At 41.9% G+C, this 16,030-nt stretch overlaps 1 protein-coding gene across 3 annotated transcripts in view; it reads right to left on the bottom strand.

The window, feature by feature from the left end:
* The window catches only part of LOC122798472 (flap endonuclease 1-like), a 444,201-nt gene that overhangs the window by 271,038 nt on the left and 157,133 nt on the right, over nucleotides 1–16,030 (bottom strand). The window lies entirely within an intron of this gene.

Raw genomic sequence — 16,030 nt, 5'->3', positions numbered from 1 at the left:
GTTCAATAGTGGTCAAATACTTAGCCCCACCTAGCTGTTCTAAAGGTTCATCTGTTCTAAGCATGGAATACGCATCTGACTCTGTATAACCATTTAACTTTCTGTAGTCTATGCAGAAACTTACACTACCATCTTTCTTTGGTACCAGTACTACTGGGGAAGCCAAAGGACTACTAAACTCCTGGATTACCCCCTAGCCCTTTATCTCCTCCTTCAAAGTCTTTGACTCACTCGGGCACCTTATAAGGAGCTTGTTTGATAGGCCTTTGGGTTCCCGTATCCACATGGTGCTGTACTAGGTGAGTACATCCAGGTTTCTTGGTGAACATGCTCCCAAATTCCTGTAACACTGCTTGTTTTTCTTTAACCTCAATAGGAGATAGCTGCTGAAATATTGATACCACTCCCACAGAAGTGTCAGTCTGAGCCTCACTGAGAAGGTCAGTCACCAGATCCCCCTTAGACTCCTTCTGCCATCCATCCACTGTGAATACTCAGCACCAGGGCTTCCCTATCATGATAAGACTTCATTATGCTAACATGGTACAACTTATGTCCCTGCCTCCTGCCTATCTCTTGGCAATGCTCACAGGTACTGCAGTATTCTGTTACATCTTCTGCAATCCCAGGCCAATAACAATTTTGTATAATGTGTCTCCATATGACTTGCAAAAGAAATGTGATGGGCAATAGGTAGAGGTACTAGATGTAGGCTCTGGGTACTACCAACTGCCATATCACCTCACCTTCTAGCCCTGCAACAGGAGTCCACTCTTTGTATAGTATCCCTTTGTTATCGATAAAAGGAATGTTATGAGCTATGGCCAGAGGTGCCAGATGATAGGCTCTGGACTCTACCAACTGCTGTATTACCTCACCCTCTAGCCCTCCATCAGGGGTCCACGCTCCATTCCAGCATACAGACTCCCATTTTTTTTGAGCATCAGATGCCTCCTTAGCTGCCTCCCTCAAGCCACATAAGGTAGGGTCTAAAAGCTCCTGTCTCAACTCTATTTTCATGACCCCTCCTAGCTCCCTTCCACAAGAAGCCCAGTACAATCTGTCAGTGTTGTCTCACTGTCATACTGGATACCACCACTCACCTCTGTCCTTGCAGCCACCATGTCCATGAGAAAACCAGTACCTACCAGCAGCTGTGGTTCACACTCAGGATCACTGCTACAAGGTGGATCCCTCACTGAAGTAACCACATCACCAGCCCCAGCTTCAGGCATAGGATCTGTCTGGGTCTCCTCCAGGCTACCAGACCTACATGACAGTCTTCAAGCTTGACTGCATGTCACTGCATGCACACAAGGTACTACACTATCAAAATCATTCCTTATTAAGACATCTGCAGGGATATCCTCAAACACATCTACCTGCTTGTTCTGTTTTCTACCCTCTCAGTCAAGATGAAACCTGGCCAAAGGTATTTGGAATGAGGTCCCACCCAAAGCTCTGACTAGTGTAGACTGCCCAAGCAAGTACTGCTCCTTAACCACTGCAGGCCTCACAATGGTTATATCAGAATCTGTGTCTCTCTTAGCAGTGGTCTGTCTTCCAGCCAGTAAGATAGGATACAAATTTTGGTGATAATTTTGGCACCTGTCTTGTTTCCAGACAACTTACCACTGGCATTCTGGCATTCCCACTTGCTGGCTCCCTCACCTTTTGTTTCTCATCTTGCTTCAATGGGCATTTGTATACTACATGGCCCCTCTGATTACATTTGAAACATCGAATTCCTGATCCTAACCATTTGCTTGAACTAGTGGCTTCCCCTGTTGGTGGTGAACCCTGTAGGAGTGGTTTAGGCTGCCTCCCCATGGGTTTCCTTCCATAAGTCCATGTGCAGCACTGGGTATCCCCCCTTCTTATGCGGTGGTATCCTACTTGCCAAGTACAGATCCCCTTTTCTCCCAAACTCATTTGCAGTGTTACAGACTCAAGTCTGCCAACAAGATCCTCATGTCCTCAGGCAAAGTGCTGAGAGCTTGTTCCCTCACCAAAAGGTCTGACAGTCTTTCAGAAGTGATGACCTGACACCCACTCACCCACCTGTGAAAGGAAGTACTTAAATCAGTAATGTAATCACATAAACTTTCATTCGCCTTGCTCTATGTTCACAAAAATGTATTTTATACATTTCAGGAGTTAATTTAAAACAATCAAGTAAGCACTGTTTTACATGATCATAATTCAAACAATCAATATCAGACAGTTTAACAATTGCATTAGCAGCTCTACCATGGAGCAAGGGGGTCAGGAACCATACCCAGAGCATATCCTCTCAAACATATAAATAAAACTATCAAAGTCATCACCCTCCCTGTAATGAGGAAACAGTTTACGGACTTTTATGGATTTTGGTGTCAGTCATTCCCTTCCCCATTATCTCCATTACCATGTTGAAGGGTTGAAAGTTCCTTTTTGTGCTGATGCTGCTTGTCCCTCTACTTAGCCTCCAAACATCGTTGCCTTTCATTTTATTCAGTTTCCATATCCAAATGTTGAAGTTCATACTGAGGCTGTTTTTCCTCGGCTTCCAGTTCGAGTCTCCTTAACTCCAAACAAATTTTTAAGTCCTCTGAAGAAAAGGTACACTGCCTTGTCTTGGAAGGCTGCTTATTCCCAACACCAAACTGGATATCCTCCAAGCTGCTGGTCTGCTCTGCAGATATGACTAAGGCTGAGATCATCACTTCCTTAGTCAGGTTGGTATGTACCAGTCATTTGGCTTTGCACACTCTGGCCAACTGGTTCCTGGTCAGCTTGCTATAATCCTCTGCTGACATCTTTGCCTGATGTCCTTGACTAAACTGACTAAAAAAATAATTTGAACTGTTGTGAAATGAACTCGGTATGTTTATCTTGTGGCTGTCGAGAGTGCACACCTCAGTGACAACTACCCACAGGCTACTAAGGCTCAATTAAAATCCCGCACTGCTGGCACCAAATAATGTTTTGACCCCACTTAAAACCGGAACAGTAACTAAGGAGCCTCAATCCTCACCACTGTCTCCGATAAGGGAGCATCAGTGAAAGCAGGTAAAAAATACACAACTTCCCCTAAGAATACATCAGGAACAGGGGAAAGAGTACACTGGGACCAGGTTCCAAACCTGGGACTGGACTATATGCTTCATTCCAGGTCCCTAAATGTGTCTTTACACTAAACATTGCAGAGCACTGTGTCTCAATTCTAGGTATTTGACACACTCACTCTTAAATATTAGACATTGACACATACAAACACTCAAAAAGTCTGTCACAGATTTACGTGCTATGCCCTTTTTCTCAAATTATAAGGTACTGGCTGCCACTAGTCAAATACCACAATACCCTTTAAAAGGGGTGTTCAATTATACTGGGTAAAATAAATATTTATATAAAGGGTAGCATGTAATCCAAGCAGTAAGGCTTTTTGGAGTGGCCCTGGTGTTATCACAATAAGCATAAACATTCTCAGGTATGTAAAAGTACTTTCTAAATAACCAGCCACAATAAAAAGTAGTAAAATATTTAATAAATAAATGATTTAAAACATATATACATTGAATAACTGATTCCAATAAACAAACAAAAACAAATGTGAAAAGGATATTCGTAGGGTTCTATCTGTTAAAACAGAACATGTACAAACAAATATGACAGTGGATGAAGAAAGTTTGCTTAATTATTTGGTACGGGCCATCAACATATGTTTAATAAAACCAGATAAAGGAAACTGAATTGTCATTATGAATAAGGCTAATTATTTGGATGGGATTAATACCATGTTGTTAGATGGGTCTTGTACAGAGAGTTCCCTTAATGAGATACATGTTATGTATAGAAAAATTGATTTGTTAATGGATGACATGTTATACCAGGGGCAAATCAATGAGGATGAGCATCCATACATGTATAATAAGTATCCTATGGTACCGAATATATTTGGAATTCCTAAGGTCCATATGGGACTTAGGGACCCACAGTTTAGTCCTATAGTTGATGGAAAACGATCTAAAACTTGTTTTAGAAGTACATTTCTGGATAAAAAGTTACAGGCAGGATTAAAAACATTTCCATACATATTTAAAGATTCTTGGGAATTTTTAGATAAGGTGGGAAGAATAAAGTTAGATGAGAACGTAATCATGGTCACCATTCATGTGGTTAGCTTGTTCACTGTTATCCCACATGCAGAAGGTTTAGCTTAGTTAGAGACCCAGATGTTCAACACTGGTCTATATGACCAGGACAACATCAATGTATATGTAATGCTTATGGAAGTGGTGCTTCAGAATAATATTTTATATTTTGAAGGCCAGTAGTATAGGCAAAAAACAGGGGGTTGCTATGGGTGCTGCCTGCGCTCTGTTTTTTGCAAATTACATTATGTCTTATTGGGAACAACAGTATGTTATTCAGAGTACATTCCAATCCAATATTTTGTTTTACACAAGGTTTTTGGATGATTTGTTTATTTTGTGGAAAGGTACTGAGCAGGAATTAGAACAGCATTATGCATATATAAATGATGCTGTTGGCTTTTTAAAATTTACACATCAACATAATAGAGAAAATACTGCTTATTTAGATGTAGAATTATCTATTACTGAAGACAATGTGATGGAATCTACAATTTATATAAAACCAACTTTTTCAAACTCTTATTTAGAGTTTACTAGTGCACACCCATCCTTTCAGAAAAAGTCCATAGTTAAAGAGCAATGGTTAGAGCAACCAAGATGGTGAGCTCGGACGTAGTATTTATAGATGAGTTAAAGTTTATTTTAAATATGTTTAAGACTAGAGGATACCCAGATGTCCTACTTGATGAGATTAGTAAGGAAGTTGTGCACAAATGAAAACACGGTATTTATAAACCATAATGTAAACAAGGGAAATATGGATCCAAATATTAGTCTTGGGTTTATTATATGTTTTAATCAAGATGTTTCTAATATTGTAGATATTATTTTTAATAACTGGGACATTTTACAATTTGATGTTAATGTAGCGCAGAAAGTGGGGGGAAACCCAAAATTATTTTTAAAAAAGATAGGTCCTTTAAAAACATAATGGAATGGACTAAGATAAATAGGGACAGTAGTACGGATAGAAGTAAAGGGAATTTTAAGTGTCAGCACTGTAACTTTTGCCCCCATATTTTAGAACCTGGGGGCAGTTTCGTTGAATGGAAAAACATTGAGGATTAATTGTTGTACCACTAATGTGGTTTATGTAGCTAAGTGTTTGATATGCCCTATTTTTATGTGGGTAAGACTACTAGACCATTTAAGAACAGAATAAGTGAACATTTATTGGACATCCGACACAATATGCAAATAAATGTACTTGCAAGACATATTAACAAATGAATGGACCATGTTTTTAGATTTTTTTTGTGATCCAACATTTGGTTAAAGATCCACAAGGTAGATGTCTAGATGTCCATTTGGATGTCTGTGAGCTAAGATGGCAACTTAGGCTTGACGCCACTAATTATCCAGGCATTAATGAGGCTATCAGCTTATCTAGCATACTAAAATGAAGACATATATTAGGGTAAAATCTCTTATTTAGGGGTGTAGTACATAGTTTCCATTATATTCATAATAATTTTAACATTTTAGGTAAGTTAGGTATTATTTGTATAAATTTTTTCATATATTCATTGTATTGGTTACATGTATTATACAATGTTTTTTCATTTTATGTCATGTCATTTTAAGAATTAATTGATGTTTAATTAGTGGTTCACTATTTAAGACTGGGTTAGTAGTGTGTATTCTGTAATTTTTTCTGAAGAAGTCCCTTATCATAGAAGGGAAGAAAGCACTCAACTGTTTTAATAAAGCTGTTCGTGTTAGCTGTTTATTCCTTCTCTGTGGTTTTTGTTCTGAAGTTTATTGGAATTCATTTGGCAATTATGAAGATAACACTGTAGGATAAGTTTCATAGTGATTGCAGAAAAACTCAACTATCTAACTGTAGCTCACTGAGTGTCTAAAGATTAACTGTCTCCGTCTAATCAAATTATCTCAGCAAGGCAAGATGATACTCTTACTTCTACAAGGCAAAATACAAATATATGTCCACTCTTCAGGCTGTTGTCTGGTCCTCAGCAACTGGAATACCAACTCCTACTATTTCTGCTGAACAGCTCTGGAAAACTCTAAGTGATAACTACTGACCTGGAAAACAACAACTGAATAGTAACGTCTACTGCTGAACTACTACCAAACTACCTTTTAACTGACTCAGAACCTGCTTTTATATTTAAAAGTCATGGAAAGCTATTATCAGTATTCTATTCTCTCACGTCAGACTTTAAAAAGTAAACAAAACAGCTGATGTGGAGATTCTATTCCTTTCAGCTCTGGCACACTATGACATCACATCTAGGTCAGCTGAATGGCATAACCTACATTCAGAATTCTTTTTAAAAAACATACACATTTGGTTAGCTAGATGAACACTGTTTGATTCAAACAGCTTACATAAATCAAAGTAATAATCAAAAAACAGAAACTTATTTACAAAATTATAGCTAGTCATACTGGAATATATCGAAAAGCTGAAAGTTTCAAACCCAAGAACGAAGACGGGAGAAACCTTTCAGGTCCAAAACCTGAGAACTCCGTTTGAAATGGGAGTATTCTAACCAACTGTCAAATAACTTGAAGGTAATAGTAGTTATATAATATCCAGTTGAACCAAATAATGATAATCCAAATGGTCAAGATAATCCAACCTCGAACAAGCCAACTGCTTTAATAAACAGAAAAACAAAACGTACAATAAAATGATCACAAGCGCTTTCGCCCGGTCTTACCGGGCTTTTTCAAGTGTGTCACATTAAAACCAAGCACAGTATTTTATAGCGCAAGTGCGGTACATTAATTGGTTAATTGCTTAAAACATCACAATAATGCAGTGGTACTTAAGTTAAAAATACAGAATGAAATTCGTTGTGAAACTGGAAAACAATTTGTTTTAAAAACTAAGGTTTGAAGCAGAACATAATGGTACAAATGATTTTAATAAGCACAATGAGGAGACTAATCAAGAATTACCTAGAAGAAGCGAACGAATCGCTCAAAAGGAAGAACTTCAGCCAGTCATGCTAAGACAGATAACAATATCTAATATCATCACATTGGGTTTGTGAGACTTTGAAGGACACAGCGGACACCGCAGAGACTGTTTGTTTCTGTTGTCCACCTCTGCAAATTACTATATTGATAATACACCACTACACTTCGACCCAGTGGTCAGGGATTTGGGAGCACATGTAAACAGTGACTTGACCTGTAACGAAAATGTGTCTAATGTAGTAAGAAAATCATTTTATGTTGCATAACTTACAAACAAAGGTATGGATTCCAGGTCCAAAGATGTCATTGCTCCATTGTACTAAGCCCTCATTACATCAATCATTGAGTAAAAATGCCCCACCTTTGGTATATACCGGACCAGACATTTGCAACAAACAGAGTGTCCACAGAGATTCCTCACAAAAATAATACATAGTGTAGTCAACATGTCCTATAACGACTGCCTCAAAAATGTATCCTTCTATGTGGTCTCCAACACACTGCTAACAGGCAATCTATGCCTGGCCTTAAAAGCATCTTCTGATCCAACCTTAATGGAACAGTTGCACATTTGCAAAACAAAAGGCATCAGAAATACTCAATCTAAGATCATAAACTTTGCCTGCAATATAAACAAGACATGTTGAATAAACAGGTATGTATTTCAGAGACTGCCCCTTCTCTGAAGCAGAATTCCCATTCATGTGAAACAAAGTTCTACTCTACACTTATTTGATCACCATGTGTCTACTGTAGTAAGGAAGGCTTTCCACGTAACACACTTAATTAGCAAAGGCATCGTCTCCAGAGCAAAGAAGGTTATAACCTCTCTACACTCATCACTAATCAGGCTCATAATTGAGTATAATGCACCTTTTGGCGTGTACCATACAAAGCACCTGCAGCAATTGCAGACACCTCAGAGGTTTCTAACAAAGACGATCAAGGGACTCCAGCACGTGTTTTACACAGACCAACCAATGTCTCTGTCAGTATACTCAGTATCATATAGACTTGCTTAGGGGAAACTTATGCCTGGCTTACAGAGCAATCTCTAACCCAAACCTAATGAATTTGCTGCACATCCATAAATCAAATGGGACCAGAGCCACCCATCCCAGGGACCTAAATATGGCCTGCAACTTTAATAGGATGTGCTGGCGGGACAGATTGGACTCCCAGAGACTGCCACATCTTTGGAATATGCTGCCAATTCATGTGAAACACAGCACCTCTATGACACTACTCAAAAGGAACCTGAATGAGTGGATGGGGCACTGTAAATTCTTACTGGAGATAATGCCCACAACCCTCCTGGACATGGGCAGTCATTACTAAATACAGTCCTGGGTACTGACTACAGTATCTATGGTAGTACACTGGAACGAAACAGCTAGGCTTGAAATGACCTCTAGGTCAACAGTCTAATAACCTCCTATGATCAAACCTAACCTAGATCAGTGGATGGGGAATTGTAAACTTACCCCTGGTCTGGCATCAATGTTCCTATTTGAAAGGAGTTTGCAAATGCTTGACCACCCACGCTCAAGATATATATATGTATGTACATATACCCTACACAAAACCTAAGGGATCCAAACCAATCCATAACATTTAGATAGAACAGTTAGGATTAAAAAGGCCCTTTAGGGGTGTTAACTTACTAATCACTATGATTCTATTTACACTCATTCAACTGTAAGGTAAACATTTTTTATGAACTATCTCATGAAGATGCATTTACTGACACTAAAGGTAAGATCATTACTACTGCATCAAGTATGTTTTTTGTAGAACATCTTGGAGAGCTTCACTAACATTTACTTCAGTATTTGGTAGCCATTTTATAACTCAGCATATCTGATTATCCATAGTTTATTTCCCACTATCATATCCAAGAAAAACAATCTAAAAATAAGTGGCCCCAGTACAGAACCCTGTGGGGCATAGGTTACTAGACTATTGGCCCGGAGGCCCTTATAAGGCTAACAAGAATTTCACCCATGTTCCCTCAAAGTCAGCACCTGTTTCACCTGTCCATCAGGGACATGGGTGGGATCCCAGGGGTGTATTTTCTGTTTCCCATCCAGTCGTCTAGGTTCCTCTTAAAGAGGGCTAGAGAGATACTCTGCTTGACATGGAGATGGAGTCTATTCCACAGATGGGGCAGTCTTTGGGACACAAATCAATCCTGACAACAAGTTCTATTACAGTCGCAGACCAGGTTAAGGCCTTGCATGTGGGTTGCGTGAGTGGAGTTTGTCTTACATATATGAAGCAACTCCATCAAGGCTGGGTCTGAGATGGCTTTGTATGCCAAACACAAGTAATCTCTGAGCAGTCTGTATAAGACTGAATACAGGGGCAGGGATTTTAGCTTATCTGTATAGGACAGGTGTTTGAGACCCTGGATTTTCCTGGTCAGGAACCTCTGTGGTCTCTCCAACTGCTGCATGTGCTTGGCCAGGTACATGCCGAAAGGGGCACTATACTCGATAATGGGTCTGATAAGGGAAGAGTACAGGGATGTTATGACTTCCTTGTTTCTGGATGAAATACCCTTATTTATGAGGTGAGCCATGTAGAAAGCCTTCTGTACAACGAGGGTAAAGTGGTGGTCAAACGTCAGGTTGCTATCAACCTGGGTGCCCAAGTCCCTCATAACAGACTGCATGCTTAGTACATTGTTATTAATGTGATAATTAGTGGAGATGTCATTTTCCCCAAAGGGGATAATGATGCATTTCTTGGCATTCAGTTTGAGACCATGCTTCTGGTACCAGTCATTAGTCTGGGTAAGGCCCTCATGCAGGATGCTCACATCATTAGGGGAATTTAAGACAGTGCTCAGCTTGAAGTCATCTGCAAACTTGGTCAGACACAGATCACCTTGCACCTCAAAAAAGTATATCCCAAACAGTAGAGGCCCCAAGACCGATCCTTGGGGTACACTGCTTATTACAGGTCTACTACTAGAGGTGGCTTCCCCTACTTTGATGGAGTGGGTTCTATCAGTGAGCCAGTTAGTTACACATCTGGTAACATATGGGTTGATGCCTAGCTGGGAGATTTTATCTATTATGCCCGAGTGGGGAATAGTGTCAAAGGCTTTGGCTAGGTCAAGGTAGGTGGTGTGCACCATCTTCCCCTCGTCCATGGCGTTGGTGACTGTTTCGAAGAAGTCAACCAAGTTTAACAGGTAAGATCTCCCTTTGACAAAACCAAACTGTGTGGGGGCAAGCGTTTGGAGGTTGCCAATGTCCTTGTTTATAAGGTCCATGATAACGCGGTCCATGGCCTTGCAGATCAGGCTAGTTAGGCTGATGGGTCTATAACTGCCTGAGGCTGATGTGTCTATAACTGCCTGGGTCAGTGGATGCTCCACTTATGTGTAGAGGGATGACAGTGGCTGTTCTCCATTCAGCTGGGATGAAGTCAGTGCTCAGGCTTTGGTTGAATAGGGTGTCTAATGGACCTGAGAGCTCATGCCTGAGTTCATGTAGGATACATCCAGTGATGCTATCGGGTCCCATGGAGACTGTATTTTTTGCCTTTGAGAGGGCATTAAGGAACTGCTACTTGGTGATGGGGGGGCAGGTGCTGGGGATGTTCTGGTTCACTGATGGGGGAACATGGGGGTGAAGTTTTCACTGAACCTGTTTGCCGGCAGGTTGGCTATATCTATGGCATTTGTGTATCTGGTGTTATTGACCACCAGTTCAGAGCAGATTTGGTTGTTACTTTTGAGATTGTGAACATATGTGAAGAAAGCCTTGTGATTGTCCTTAGTGGATGTGGCCAATTTGGACTTGAATTTAGCCTTAGAGGATTTCATTAGTGACCTTATTTGTTTATTCAAACAAAGGAGAGATGGCTTCCAACTTGGCACCTGCTCCTTCTTGGTCCTGGACAGCAATTTTTTCCTTTTATTATAGAGTTTGGTTATTGCTGCTGTCCAACAGACGGGTTTACTTTTCTTTGAGGAAGATGATTTGGTCTGGTCAGGTATTGCAGAGTCCATTCAGCTATGTCGGTGCTCATATAGTTCAGGTTTGGAATCAGTGCTAATTCCAACTGGAGGGGTGGTGGCTGTGAAGCTGTTTATACCTGCTCTGAGGAGGTAGCAGTCAGCTTTGGAAAAGTTTTTTCATTTGACCCTAACAAAGAGGGGGGGTCAGGGGAGATGGTAACTTCAAAAGTGATCGCTTTATGGGTGGATCTTACCAAGGAGGATGACACTGTAGGGGGTGCTACAGTGGCTACTCATGTTGGTTAGGACTAGGTCCAGGATATTTTCACCTCTCGTTGGGGTGTCGACCAGCTGATCCACTGCATTGGCATTGACAAAGTCGAGGAATCTATGGGCATTCATTTTGGGCTAGAATAGGTCTTCCACTCTATGGTTGGGTAGTTAAAGTCGCCCAGGATCAGGGTAGAGGGTTGAATCTTGATGGATTCAAGTAAATCAGGATAGGTGGAGTGGGCATCCTAAGTCATGGTTGAGGGTCTGTAGTTAGCTTTGATTTGAATAGGTGTTTTATCAACAGTTAACTGCACTTGGAGTGTCTCCTGTATGTCATACCGTTTGACCAGGCTGGAGGTGTGTATGTCTTTGTTAAATATTGAAACTCCACCTCCTTTGGCTTTGTAGCCCTTCATTTAGGGTCTGAAAGTATGGCAGGATGAGTAATCTGGTAAGGTTGGGATGCTCTCCACAGCTTTAAACCAGGTTTCAGTGACTGCACAAATGTCAGCAGCCTACAGGGCAAGGAATGCTTACAATGAGTGCAGTTTCATGCTAAGACTCCTAGCATTTAGTGGCATGACCTTTAAATTTTGTTTAGAAGAATTTTTCATGTTGGTAATTTTGTGCTCATGACTTTGCCTAAAAAAAGGCACTATGGAGGAGGCAAGACCCTCACAAGAGCATCATTGGTAATACTGGTTGAGACCAACACACCTTGACTAAGAATGCCCTATTGTTTAACCGGTGTTTTACCCATCAAAATATATTTTGATTGAGATTTAATATTAGTGTTTTGATTACCCCTTCATGCAAGATAGTATCAAATGTATTAACAAGATCCAAGATATGCATACTAGCAGTAAACTGTTAGGGACACACAGATCATGCCATACTTAATGTTTCTTTTAGATTTCAGCATATCAAGAAGCATTCATATTTTAACGGACAACATCTTAAGAGGGTAAAAATCATATTATCAAACTCTGTTGTATATGACTGTGCTCCATTTTCACTTTACACTTCTTGCAACACCGGTAACTCTCCTAGCCACATAATGTTTACTGGATGAGGTCTCAACTGACCAATTTATATTTGTTGATATTTGCTCATTTGGAACCCACTGACCTCTTTTTTACCCTCAGAAAATCACTGCAGGCATGGCCAAGATGGCAACCTGGTAACAGCACTTTCTCACAGCTCTCTTTCCTCAATAATATTTCAGACAGGAATTTTGAGAAAAAAACAACAATAAGAAGATATCTTCACTACTAACCACTTTCTAATACCCAGAGACACCATCAGATCAATTTTTATCAACTTTCATTGGAAAATTCCTGTCAAATTAATTACTAGAAAATCAACAGCAGCATCAGCTACTCAGAATGAGCAATCTCAGAAATCCACCTCTGGACACAACATTTAAAAAGGATTTACATTCACTTATTTTAAATATTCAAGATTTGACAACTAAAATAGATAAGATGGATAATAAATTGGACTCTTTTAAAGAAAAATGTACTCAACAACTTGAACAGCTTCAGGAAATGTTCACACAACAGAAAGGTCAAATTTCTGTCATAGAAAAAGAAGTTATGTACTCACCATAACGTTCCATCTGGGTAGATACTTCATTTGTCCGATCTGGCAGCTTTCCAAGCTCCAAGATTCGAGCTCCTAGCTCCTCCCCCCTACCCATAATCCCCTACTACCAACCACATTACCTCAGATCGTTCTTTTTGCCTCATCACCTTGAGACAAAAACCAACTCCGAGTGATCAGAAAAATTCCCGACAGGTTCGGGGGATGGCAGGGGGGGTCTGTTGCAGACAAATGAAGTATCTACTCAGATGGAACGTTATGGTGAGTACATAACTTCTTTATCTGAAATAGTTACTTCATTTGATCTGCAACCTGTGGGACAGAGTCCCCAGCTAACCTACAAGAACCTGGGTGGTCCTTACGGAAGGATATTCTGAAGCACCGCGGAGCCAAAAGAAGCCCTACTCCTGGAAATCATATCCAGCTTGTAATGAGAAATGAACGTATGAGATGAGGACCAGGTAGCTGCTGAACATATATCGTCTACTGGAACCCTAGACCAAAAGGCTGTTGAGGTAGCTACAGATCTTGTGGAATGAGCACGGATGCCAACCGGAGTTGGCTTGCCAGACGAAGTGTATCCCAGTATAATGCACTGACAGATCCAATTTGCTACAGTCACTTTAGCAATTAGCTTGCCCATGGCTGACTTTGCATAAGAAACAAACAACTGGTCCGACTTGCAAAACCCTCTAGTCCTGTGCAAGTAAAAACGCAGTTGTCTGTGTACATCCAATTTGTGCAACGTGTATTCACCTTTGTTGTGAAAATTTGGGAAAAATACAGGAAGATTTATTGACTGATTAATATTTGATTCTGTAGCCACCTTAGGCAAGAAAGACGGATTAGTCCTGAGGGACACTCTATCCTTGTGAAAGATAAGGTACGGAGGTTTGATACACAGAGCTTGCAATTCTGAAACCCTCTTGGCTGAAGTAATAGCCACCAAGAAAGCAGTTTTCCAAGATAAGAACTTCAAAGGAACCGAGGCCGCAGGCTCGAAAGGTGGTCTCGTCAAGGCTTGCAAGACCAGAGTGAGATCCCACGGGGGAACCACAGTCCTTACAGGTGGTTTCAAAAGAAAAACGCCTCTTAAGAAGGTTTTGCACAACTTTGTAGATGCTAAGGAGCCTATGCCGTCCCCCACATGAAAATGGGAGATGGCCGCCAGCTGCACCTTAACCGTGGAGGCACTTGCTTCCTGCCTAAAAAGCAGGGAAAGGAAGTCCAGAATAGACGGAATAGGGATAGTAAATGGGTCCAAGTCTTTGTCTTTGGCCCAGATGGAGAAACGTTTCCATTTACTGTTGTAAAGTTTTCTGGTAGACGGTTTATGAGCCGCCACCAGAATGGCCTTAACAGGGGATGTGATACCGGGAGTCCTAGCCATTAATGGAACTGGATCAACCAAGCAGCAAGTTTGAGATTGACCAGGTTCGGGGTAGGGCATCCCGCTGGATGCGAGATTAAGTCTGGACTGGGATCCAGAATCCATGGAGGAGGCATACTGTGAGACCGCAGAAAGGGGAACCAGATCTGTCGAGGCCAGAATGGGGCTATGAGGATAACTCTGCTCTCCAACCGACAGGCTTTCTGGATGAATTTCATCATGAGAGGGAGGGGGGGATAAGCATAAAGGAGTCCGAGGGGCCAATCATGGACTAGAGCGTCTCTGGGGGTCTCCCCTCTGGGGGGAACTATCGCGAAGTACTCGCTGCATTTTGTGTTTAAAGGAGAAGCAAAAAGATTGCAGTGAGGCTGACCCCATTTGTGGAAGATCTGCTTCGCAACAGATGGATTCAGAGACCACTCGTATGGAGTGAGGAGCACCCGACTTAGCTTGTCCGCTAATATGTTGGACCATCCCGGAATGTGTGTTGCTATCAGAAAGTGGTTGGTGGAAATCGCCCATTCCCACACTCTCATGGCTTCTCGACACAGGGGTAAGATCTGGTCCCTCCTTGTTTGTTTATATACCAGACTACTGACATGTTGTCCGTCTGGATTGCAATAGTCCCCAGGGGAAGAAGGTCGTGGAGAGCTTGCAATGCCAAAAGCACCGCCCTCATCTCTAGGACACTGATATGCAATGCGGTCTCTAGGGAAGTCCACATGCCTTGAACGGATCTGCCTGAACAATGCCCCCCCACCCGAGACGAGAAGCGTCCATGGTCAACGTGGCTTTGACCGGGGGGATCACAAAGGGCCTCCCTTCTCTGAGTTCCTGCGCATGTAACCACCACAGAAGGGAGTCCCTGCACACCCTGCTCAGGGGTATTGGGGTGCTTAACGGGTGTATCGACAGGGACCATTGGACTTGAAGGGTCCATTGTAATATGCGCATTCACAGACGGGCATGAAGAGAGAGACCGATCGCTGCTGACACAGACCCCAGTGCCCTCAGGACTAACTCCGCCGGAGGAGCAGGGCTCCGAAGAAGGGCTAACACCTGATATGACAAGCTGTTCAGCCTGACTGACGTTAGAACAACTCGGGAGATTCGTGTATCTAACCTGGCCCCTATGAATTCTAGGGCTTGAGTGGGGCACAGGCAGGATTTCTGCTCGTTCACTGAGATGCCTAGGTTGTGGGCCAGAGACAGAGCATAATCTCTCGCCACACAGAGCTGATGCCTGTTGGTCGCGGTGAGGAGCCAGTCGTCTAGGTAGGGGAAGACCTGAATGCCCTGAAGTCTCGGGTGGGCTGCAACCACTGCCATGACCTTGGTGAACACTCTGGGGGCTGAGGTGAGGCCGAATGGAAGAAACCTGAAATGATAATGACTGGCTCCGAGCCGGAAGTGGAGAAACCTCCTGGATCGTCTGTCCATCAAGATGTGGTAATACGCATCCTTGAGTTCTAACGAGCACATCGAGTCGTTCTCCCGCAGAAGGGGGAGAATTGATTGGAGAGTGACCATCCGGAACTTTTCCTTGGGTATGAACAGGTTCAGACCGGAAAGGTCTAAGATGGGTCTGAGGTCCCCCGTTTTCTTTGGCACCAAAAAGAACCTGGAGTAATAATCCAATCCAGACTGATCTGGAGGGACGGGCTGGATGGCTCTTTTTCTTAGCAGCTTTGAAATCTCCAAAGCCGC

Source organism: Protopterus annectens, chromosome 3.part1, assembly GCF_019279795.1.
Source record: "Protopterus annectens isolate FY-2018-M chromosome 3.part1, PAN1.0, whole genome shotgun sequence".
Taxonomy (NCBI): domain Eukaryota; kingdom Metazoa; phylum Chordata; order Ceratodontiformes; family Protopteridae; genus Protopterus; species Protopterus annectens.
This window is presented reverse-complemented; position numbering and strand designations above follow the sequence as displayed.